The sequence below is a fragment of the Dipodomys spectabilis genome, unplaced genomic scaffold (assembly GCF_019054845.1).
Source record: "Dipodomys spectabilis isolate Male_0828 unplaced genomic scaffold, ASM1905484v1 ptg000344l, whole genome shotgun sequence".
In the NCBI taxonomy this organism is placed as follows: Eukaryota; Metazoa; Chordata; class Mammalia; order Rodentia; family Heteromyidae; genus Dipodomys; species Dipodomys spectabilis.
In genome coordinates, this window is record NW_024871021.1 from 3,447,501 (window position 1) to 3,457,846 (window position 10,346).

General features: G+C 36.4%; 1 non-coding gene across 1 annotated transcript; it reads right to left on the reverse strand.

Moving 5' to 3' along the window:
- Positions 1-1,315: 1,315 nt before the first annotated feature.
- LOC122095343 lies at positions 1,316-1,418 on the reverse strand. The gene has a single exon (XR_006145104.1). It is a non-coding gene; the product is annotated as a U6 spliceosomal RNA (small nuclear RNA).
- Positions 1,419-10,346: the final 8,928 nt, after the last annotated feature.

Genomic DNA, 10,346 nt, shown 5'->3' on the forward strand with positions numbered 1-10,346 from the left:
ATCAACACTGAAGCTAGAGATCTGTGGATAACAGTTGGAAACCAATGAGGGAAAAATAAATTCATAGGATTATTTTTCAAAAATTTCAATGAATTAGCAACAGGCCAGGAATGGAGATGTAGCTCATATAGTAGCTCACCAATCTAGAGAGGAAAGGCCTAGCAAGACTTTGAAGCCCTGATTTCAAACTCTGAGCACACCAACATACATGCAATTGGATGAGAACACACGCTCTTGCACACACACACACACATTCAAAATACCTTCATATTAGTGTTTTGCATTAATTTCTTTGTTAACAATATTATATGAGTAAAATAAAGGAAATAAACTCTTCCATCTCAGAACATGTTATATGTTTTCTATTGTAAAATTCTGTACACAGGGGTCACATTTACATGAGCAAGGTATTGAGTACATTTCCTAACATGCATTGTTACCTCCTCCTTTATGTTCCCCTACCATCCCTTCCCTCCCACCTCTACAAGCACACTGCCCTCCCTAAGTACACTTCCCCTGCCTAAATTGTAAAGTTCATTTTTCATCATAGTGTCTTGTGCATCTCATTGTTATAATGGGTCAACCTGTATCCCTATTTAAGCATCTTGTTTTTTTTCCTTTCCCTCCCCAAATTAGAGGAACGTATATACAAGATGTGGGCGCACCAACTTCAAATACAGTGTAAACGGGTTATAGCATGGGGGAGGAACATATAAAGAAACAAAAAAAAACACATCACCTGTTATAAGTACGTTAGAATCAATAACAAGCAAGAGAAAAACACACGTGTGTTCCTATCTTGGGTTTGATTTGCCTAATCTGGTCATATGTGCAAAGCTTTTAACCTTTTCTGCTTATCTCAGACATAAAATAGTTATTAAAAATTAAGGAAAACATAGGGCCTATGTTTCTTTGGATCTGGCTTACATCACTTAATATTTTTTTCCAAGTCTTTCCATTTTCTAACAAATTGGGCGATGCCATTCTTTCTGATGGAGGCATAGAATTCCATTGGTATAAATACCACATTTTCTTGATCCATTCATCTGCTGAGGGGCATCTGGGTTGGTTTCAGATCTTAGCTATGGTAAATAATGCTGCAGTAAACATAGTTGTGCTGGTAGCTTTAGTGTGGTCTTGTTTGTGATCATCTGGGTAAATGCACAAAAGTGGGATTCCTGGGTCATAGGGGAGCTCTATGTGGAGTCTTTTGAGGAACCTCCATAGTACTTTCCAAAGGGTTGAATAAGTTTACACACCCACCAAGAATGCAGTACAGTTCTCTTGTGGCTACATCCCCTCCAGCATCTGTTGTAAAAGTATGGAATGGTTCAGGAATTTGGCTGTCATCCTTTCTCAGGGGCCATTCTAATCTTCTCTGTATTGTTCCAATGTTAGAGTACTTGATGCTGAATTGAGCATAGAGCATTTTTTATATAGAAAGTGTAATTTATTTTCTTAAACTAGACAATTCAACAAAAAGTAAGCTCAAAAGAATTGCCATGAAATTTTAGAACCATGTACTTCTTACATAAGCACACATTTAAGAATAAAGACTGACATGTCAAAAACAAAATAATTCCAGATATTTGTTGTTCAAGAGATGTGTAAGAGGAGGAATTCAATTATTTTATACAAGGCACCTGTCATAATGAACACTGAAGCAAGTGTTAAGGTTTTTTTTAAAGTTTTAATGTTTTAAACATATTTAATTTTGGGAATTTGCTTATATATGCCAAAACTAGGACTGTTTAGCAGTACATAAATTTTTTTTGGGTGGGAGTCTGTGAGTGGGGCCTGAACTCTGGGACTGGGCGCTGTCCCTCAGCTCTTCAGCTCAAAGCTACTGCTCTACCACTTGAACCAACGTGCCAGTTCCAACTTTTTTCTTTTTGCTTATGTGGTACTGAGGAATCGAACCCAGGGCTTCATGCATGCAAGGCAAGCACTCTACCACTGAGCCACCTACCCAGCCCCAGGTCATAAAACTTTTTGATAAAGTATTTAAGATTTATGGTAGCAGACATATGCTACTAAGTATGTACATTTCAGAGTTTATAGAAATTTTACTAATGAGAAGTTGCAAAGTCTTTGTGTAAAGGAGCAGAATAAAGAGTTAAGACTTTTAACTACATAGTTTCTATTAAAAATATAGGGCTTCCTTATTTTAGATGTTAGTGAGGAACAAATGATGATATAAGCCATATACAAATGATGAGATGAGCCATAAATAGTAATCTTAATGGGTAACTTTAAAGACTGCTCATAGCTTATAAAACTCTTGTTGAACATTATAATCTTAGGCAGTTTTAAATGTACAGGAATATGAGAAAATAGTAAAATCTAATACGTAGTACCCTTCAAATACTGAAAACACTGGTAATTGTTTTGTTTTTCATTTTATTAATCATTAATATTTAATTATTGGTTTTTCTTATTTGTAGCATTGTTTTCCTTGTTGTAATATAATACAACTTTTTGTAAGTCATCATTATGAAGTACTTGGAGAAGGTTACTGGGATGGCCAAACCATTTTTTATAGGTACATGTGAATTTACGAAGAGGAAAATTAAGAACAAAATATTTATTTAAAAAGTTATCAAGTAGAGTCTGAATCAGGAATGTTGATAAATGTCCACACCTAAAATCTTACCCAGAGGCTGAAGCAGTGATTTTAAAGAGTTGAGGCCACAAAAGTGAGAGACTGTGTTTAGTTTTGTTTTATATTTTGATTTTGCTGGTAATGGGGCTTGAACTCTGGGTCCTACATGCTGTCCCTCAGATCAAGGCTAGTGCTACCACTTGAGCCACAACACCACTTCCATCTTTTTCTGCTTATGTGGTGCTGAGAAATCAAATCTAGAAACTCATGCATGCAAGGCAAGCACTCTAACACTGAGCCACCTTCCAAGCACCTGACAGAATGTTTTTTAAAAAATCAATTATCCAACATTTGCTTTCTGCTTTGGGTTATGTTATTAAATATATGAATACCTTTTTATATCATTGTGAATTGTCATACTTCTGAATTTATACTAACTTCAACCACTTTATCCTTTTCAAAGTCATGAAATAGCTCAGAGTTTGCTTCCATGAAGATTGTTTTTACATTTAAAATTTCTCCTGAGACATTTTTATTTTTAACAAAATAACTTTATATTTCATTTTGATGGGTTATCGTACATCAAATACCTTCAAATGTATATGTAGAGTCTAAAGACAGCAGTATGAATATTCTCATACTGCTCTTGTTTATCTGTTATACACTTTCAGTATTGTGATATTTCTCTTTCTCTTTCACTCTCCCATTTCCTCTCTTTCTCTTTCAAGCTCCATGTCTGCTGCTCTTCTATGGTGAAAACTTTAAAAACTTGAAAAAGGAAATCAAAACAGAACTTAGAAAATGGGAAAAACTTCCATGCTCCTGGATGGAAAGATTAACATCGTGAAAATGGCAATATTTCCCAAAGCTATCTACAAATTTAATGCGATACCTATCAAAATTCCAACCTCATTCTTCAAGGAAATAGAAGAGGCAATCCAAAAATTCATATGGAATAATAAAAGACCCCGAATAACAAAAACGCTTCTCAATGGAAAGAACACTGCTGGAGGAATATCAATACCAAATTTCAAACTCTACTATAAAGTCATAGTAATCAAAATAGCTTGGTACTGGCACAAGAACAGACTTCAGGACCAATGGCATAGAATTGAAAACCCAGAAATGAACCTAAAGACCTATAGTCATCTAATCTTTGATAAGGGAGCTAAAAAAATAGAATGGAAGAAAGACAGCCTCTTCAGTAAATGGTGCTGTCAAAATTGCTTAACTACTTGTAGAAAACTAAAGCTAGATCCTTATATATCACCCTGCACCAGAATCAACTCCAAATGGATCAAAGACCTCGGAGTCAAAGCAGACACTCTGAAAACATTACAGGATGGAATAGGAGAAACCCTAGGTCTCCTTGGCTCTGGCCGAAATTTTCTGAATAGAGACCCGGAAACACAACAAATCAATGAAAGGTTGGACAAATGGGATTGCATGAAGTTGCAGAGCTTCTGCATGGCAAAGGACATAGCTAGCAAGATCAATAGAAAGCCCACAGATTGGGAGAAGATCTTCACTAGCCATAAAACGGACAAGGGTCTCATATCTAAAATATACTTGGAACTCAAAAAATTAAATCCCCCAACAATAAATCCTCAAAGAAACAACTGCCCAATAAATAAGTAGGCTAATGACTTAAAGAGAAACTTCTCTGAAGAAGAAAGAAGGATGGCCAATAGACACATGAAAAAATGCTCAACCGCCCTAGCCATAAAAAAATGCAAATCAAAACAACATTGTCATACCACCTCACCCTAATATGTCCCTCCCCTACAGTATAACCCCTGCTTTCACTATATTTGATGTCGGTATAATTTGTGGAGGGGAAGTGGAAAAACAAGTCGTTTAAATAAGGATACAGGTGGACCTGTTGCAACAATGAGAAGTACAAGTTGTCATGTCAAAATCGAACTTTACAACTTGGGGGGGGGGGAGGAGGGGTGGGAGGAAAGATGGGAAGAGATAGGAAGGGTAAACAAAGGAGGAGGCTACAATGCTTGATAAGAAATGTACTCACCGTCTTGCCCATGTAATTATAAACCCTCTGTACAGTATTTTCACAATAAGAAAAAAAAGAATTTCTGCTGGTCTACTATTATCCATCAGAATCCAATGGTTTTGTGGGAACATGATAACGACCATCAGTTACCCTTGCATTCTTTAAGAGTTATAACAGTGACGTGATGTTATTCATTTCTATTCTAAATGGCAAAACAACAGATCTAGGAATTCCTTTTCACTTTTACTACTGTTATAAATTTTATCTCATAGGAATCATTGAAACGGATAGGATACTTTTAACCTCTGACCTAAAAGTTCGTTTTCTTTTTTCTTTTACAAACGAACTTTTTCTTTTATTATAAGTAAATACATGTAATGAAAACAATGCTTTCCTGTGGAAAGTAGACCGAATATATTCAGGGATGAAAAACTCGGTAATGGGGGAAGTGATTACAAAGGATGCCCATCACAGAGCACGGAACCTCAGAGCAGTTTATCATGTACACTTTGTGAGAATGACAATGTGCTGGGAACTATAGATTAAATCATTGAACAACTGATATAAATATATGCACATACATTTATATATGTATATTTATTTTTAAATGCATATATGTGTGTATATGTCCTTATATATGTATACATGCATGTTACTATACACAAAAATACATACATACACACATGTACACATGCACACATGGAGAAAGACACATAGTTACAGACAACACAAGTTTCACTACTTGTTGAATATGCCTTAGACATAATGTTTGGAATCAAATATGTTGAAGATGTATTTGTCTCTAAAAATTCTTTTACCACTCCTATCTCTTTTTTTAAAGTAATTTATTAATTTATATGATAGTCCTATTCTTACGGCACACTGGAGACAGGTAACTTGCCAAATACATGAAGCAGTTTGTTATGTACTCAATACAAGCTCCACCCCAGTGTAAACCTTGAACTCTGGGCTTAGGCGCTGTCCCTCAGCTCTTCATCTCAAGGCTAGTGCTCTACCACTGGAGCCACAGCACCACTTCCAGCTTTTTCTGTTTATGTGGTGCTGAAGAATTGAACCCAGGCCTCATGCATGCAAAGCAAGAACTCTACCACTGAGCCATCTTCCCAGCATCTCCTCTTATCTCTTCAAATGGGTAGGTTTTGACACATTCGACTTTCAAAATGCAGTACAAGTGATAGCAAGTCAATCGGAAATCTCAGTAAGTAAACGTCATATGGCGTCTCCTTGTTCCCCAGGGAATGCTAGTTCTTGTAGACACTCTCAAAACCAAAGTAGCAGGAAAATACCCTGGTACAGAATAAAGTTATAAGGCTTTAAATGGCATTCTTCCTTGAGTTCTTTTCCAACAGCCAGCATCAATTCTTAAGCAGATGAGTGAGTCCTCAGAAGATTGGAGCTCAGGTCAACATTTAACAAACTCATGTGAAAATTCCTATGTGAGAAATGCTGACTGAGGTCTTGCTGATTTCATGGCCAAGAAAATAAGACAAAAAGAAAGTATTTTAATGTATTAAAATTTGAGAATAATTTGTAACCTGTCAATAAATGTGTAGAACACAATTATACCAAAATGACAAAAAATGATGTGCATGTGAATTACGTGCTCTTGGACTTGGCGAGTGATCTTAGGTGTGTCTACACAAGTAGAATCAGCACAAATCAATCAGCATTTCTTCATTTAAGATACAAGGAAAGGATACAGGTTGACCCATTGCAATGAGATGTACAAGACACTCTATCGGGGGAGGGGTTTGGAGGGAAGAGTTGGTAGGCGTGAAGGGAAGGGATGGTAGGGGAAAAACCAAGGAGGGGGTAAAAATGCTCAATAAGAAATGTACTCATTACCTTACATATGTAACAGTAAACACTCTGCACAGGACATTTACAATAAAAATATGTATTAAAAACATACAAGGAAAACTTCTGTACTTATCGGAAGTTGTATTTGTCACTCAATATCAGTAAGGTATCAGTTTTATGATCACAGGCATATTAAAATTCTGGATGCTCAAATTCTCTACATAAGCACAGTCTATTATTTACATTAGAATCTGCCCACATCCTAGTGCAGTGTAATTGCAATGAAAATTTTTACTACATTCTATGTTTGTAATAAAAATAAAATCATATGCACTATCAACTGATGCAAATTTTTTCAGATAATTTTTTAGTGTGAAAATACTGTAAACAGAGGATTCAATTACATGGGCAAGGAAATGAGTATATTTCTTACCAAGCATTTTTGCCACCTCCTTTGTTTCCCCTTCCCATCCCTTCCCTTCTCACCACCCGGTCCCTCTCCTCTTTAATCCCCGCCCCCCAGCCAAAGTTGTAATGGTCGTTTTTCCATATAAAGTCTTGTACATCTCATTGTTGCAACACGTCCACCTGTATCCATATATAAACAATTTGTTATTCCCTTTCACCTCCACAAATTATATTAACATAAACTACAGTGAAAGCAGGGGTTATACCTTGGGGAAGGGACATAAAATGCAAGAAACAAATCATCTTATAAATATGTTAGAAACAATAAGAAAAAAAAAAACCATTTGAATCCTTACCTTAGGGTTCATTTCATCAAACATCTACTTATCTGAACGTTTCTGCTGTCTCAGACATATACTAGGGATTGCAAGTAAGGGAAACCATGAGAACTATGTTTCTTTGGGGCTGTCTTGCTTTACTTAATATATTTTTTCCAATTCTTCCCATTTCCTAACAAATGGAGCAATGTCATTCTTTCTGATGGAGGCATAGAATTCCATTGTGTATATATACCACATTTTCTTGATCCATTCATCTACTGAGGGGCATCTGTGTTGGTTCCATATCTTAGCCATGGTAAATAATGCTGCAGTAAACATGGTTGTACTGGTAGCTTTAGTAAGGTCTTATTTGTGATCATTTGGGTAAAAGCCCAAAAGTGGGATTGCTGGGTCATTGGACAGCTCTATGTGGCGTCTTTGAGGAACCTCCATACTAATTTCGAAAGTGGTTGAACAAGTTTACACTCCTACCAACAATGCAGTAAGGTTCCCTTCTGTCCACATCCCTCCAGCATCTTTTGCAATTATATTTCTTGATTTAGCCATTGGAACTGGGGTGAGGTGATATCACAATGTTGTTTTGATTTGTATTTCTCTTATGGCTAGGGAGGTTGAGCATTTCCTCATGTATCTATTGCCCTTCCTTCTTTCCTCTTCAGTGGGCCTTTAGCCCACTTATTTACTGCCCAGTTGTTTCATTGAAAATTTGTTGTTGGGGAATTTAATTTTTTGAGTTCCAGGTATATTTTAGATATGAGACCCTTGATCTTGCTAGCTATGTGTTAGCCATGCAGAAGTTCTGCAATTCCATGCAATCCCATTTTTCCAACCTTTCTTTGATTTGTTGTGTTTCCAGGTCTCTATTAAGAAAATATTGACCTGTGAAAAGGAGACCTAGGGTTTCTCTAATTCCATCCTTTAAAGATTTCAGAGTGTCTGCTTTGACTCTGAGGTATCTGATCAATGTGGAGATGATTCTGGTGCAGGGTGATATATAAGGATCCATCTTTAGTTTTCTACAAATGATTAACCAATTTTTCCAGCACTATTTACTGAAGAGGGTGTCTTTCTTCCATTCTAGTTTTTAGCTCCCTTATTGAAGATTACAGTGCTATAGGTCTGTGGGTTCATTTCTGGGTTTTCAATTCTATTCTAGGTATATTTTAGATATGAGACCCTTGTCCATTGTATGGCTAGTGAAGATCTCCCAATGCGTGGTCTTTCTGTTGATCTTGTTAGCTATACCCTTTGCCATGAAGAAGCTCAGCAATTTAATGCAATCCCATTTGTCCAACCTCTCTTTGATTTGTTGTGTTTCTAGGTTTCTATTAAGAAATTTTAGGCCTGTACCAAGGAGACCTATGATTTCTGCTATTCCATCCTGTAATGTTTTCAGAATGTCTGCTTTGACTCTGAGGTCTTTGATCCATTTGGAGTTGATTCTGGTACAGGGTGTTATATAAGGATCGAGCTTTAGTTTTCTACAAGTAGTTAACCAGTTTTGCCAGCACCATTTACTGAAGAGGCTGTCTTTCCTCTATTCTAATTTTTTACTCCCTTATCAAAGATTAGATGGCTTATATGTCTGTAGGTTCCTTTCTGGGTTTTCAGCTCTATTCCATTGGTGCTGAGGTCTGTTCTTGTGCACGTACCAAGCTGTTTTGATTACTATGGATTTATAGTAGAGTTTGAAATTTGGTATTGACATTCCTCCAGCACTGTTCTTTCTGTTAAGGATTGTTTTTGCTATTTGGGGCCTTTAATAGTTCGATGTAAATTTTTGGATTGCCTCTTCTTTTTCCTTGAAGAATGCCGTGGGAACATTGAAAGACATCACATTGAATTAGTAGATAGCCTTGGGGATTATTGCCATTATCACGATGTAAATCCTTCCAATCCAGGAACATGAGAGGTTTTTCCACTTTCTAATTTCTGTTTGATTTCCCTTTTCACGTTTTTAAATTTTTCTTTTTTCCACGTTTTAAAAATTTTTCATTATAGAGGTCCTTCACTTCTTTGGTTAAGTTAATTCCTAGGTATTATTGATTGTGGGACTATTACAAATGGAGTTGCTTTCCTGATTTCAGACACACTTTTCTCATTGCTGCCATACAGAAAAGCCATTGATTTTTGAGGGTTAATTTTATACCCCATTACTTTGCCAAAATTTAGAATCAGCTTGAGTCATTTGGGTGTGGAGTCCGTGGGATTCATTAAACACAAGCTAATGTCATCTGAAAAGAGGGAGAGTTTTATTTAATCTTTCCCTGTTTGGATCCCTTTATTGCCTCTTTTCTTATTGTTGTAGCTAGTCATTCTATTACTAAATTGAAGTGGAGAGAGTGGACATCCTTGTCTCGTTCCTGAGTTAAGATGAAATGGCTTTAGTTTTTCACCATTAAGTAAAATTCTGGCTGTTTGTCATATACAGCCTTTATTGTATTGAGGAATGTTCCCTGGATTCCTAATTTTTCCAGAACCCTCATCACAAAGGATTGTTGGATCTTGTCAAATGCTTTTTTCTGCATCTATTGAGATAATCATGTGGTTCTTATCCTTGCTCCTGTTGATGTGATGAATTATGTTAATTGATTTGTGTATATTGAACCAGCTTTGCAGCCCTGAAATGAATCTTGTTTGATGGTGGTGTATGAGTTTTTGGATGAATTGTTGAAATTGATTGGCCAGAATTTTGTTGAGAAGTTTTGCATTAATGTTCATCAAAGAAATGGGTCTATAGTTCTCTTTCTTTGATGAGTCCCTGCCTGGTATTGGGATGAGGGTTATGATGGCTTCATAGAATGAGTTCGGTAGTGAACTTTCTATTTCAATTCCATTGAAGAGTTGGAAAAGTATTGGTGTGAGCTCTGCCATGAAGGCCTTATAGAATTCCGCTGTAAAGCTGCTTTTCTGAGATGGGAGGTCTCTTATTACTGTTTCTATTTCAGTGTTTGATATGAGCCAGTTAAGATGGTTTAACTCACCTTGGTTTGTTTCATCATTTCGATATTGGCTTGGAAAACGTCTATTTCTGCCAGGCACTCTAACTTATTAGCATAATATTTTGAGAAGTATTCTCTTATAATGTTCTGAATCTTGGTTGTTACTGTGGTGATGTTTCCATTCTCATACCTGAGTTTATTTATTTGAGTGTGTTCTCTTC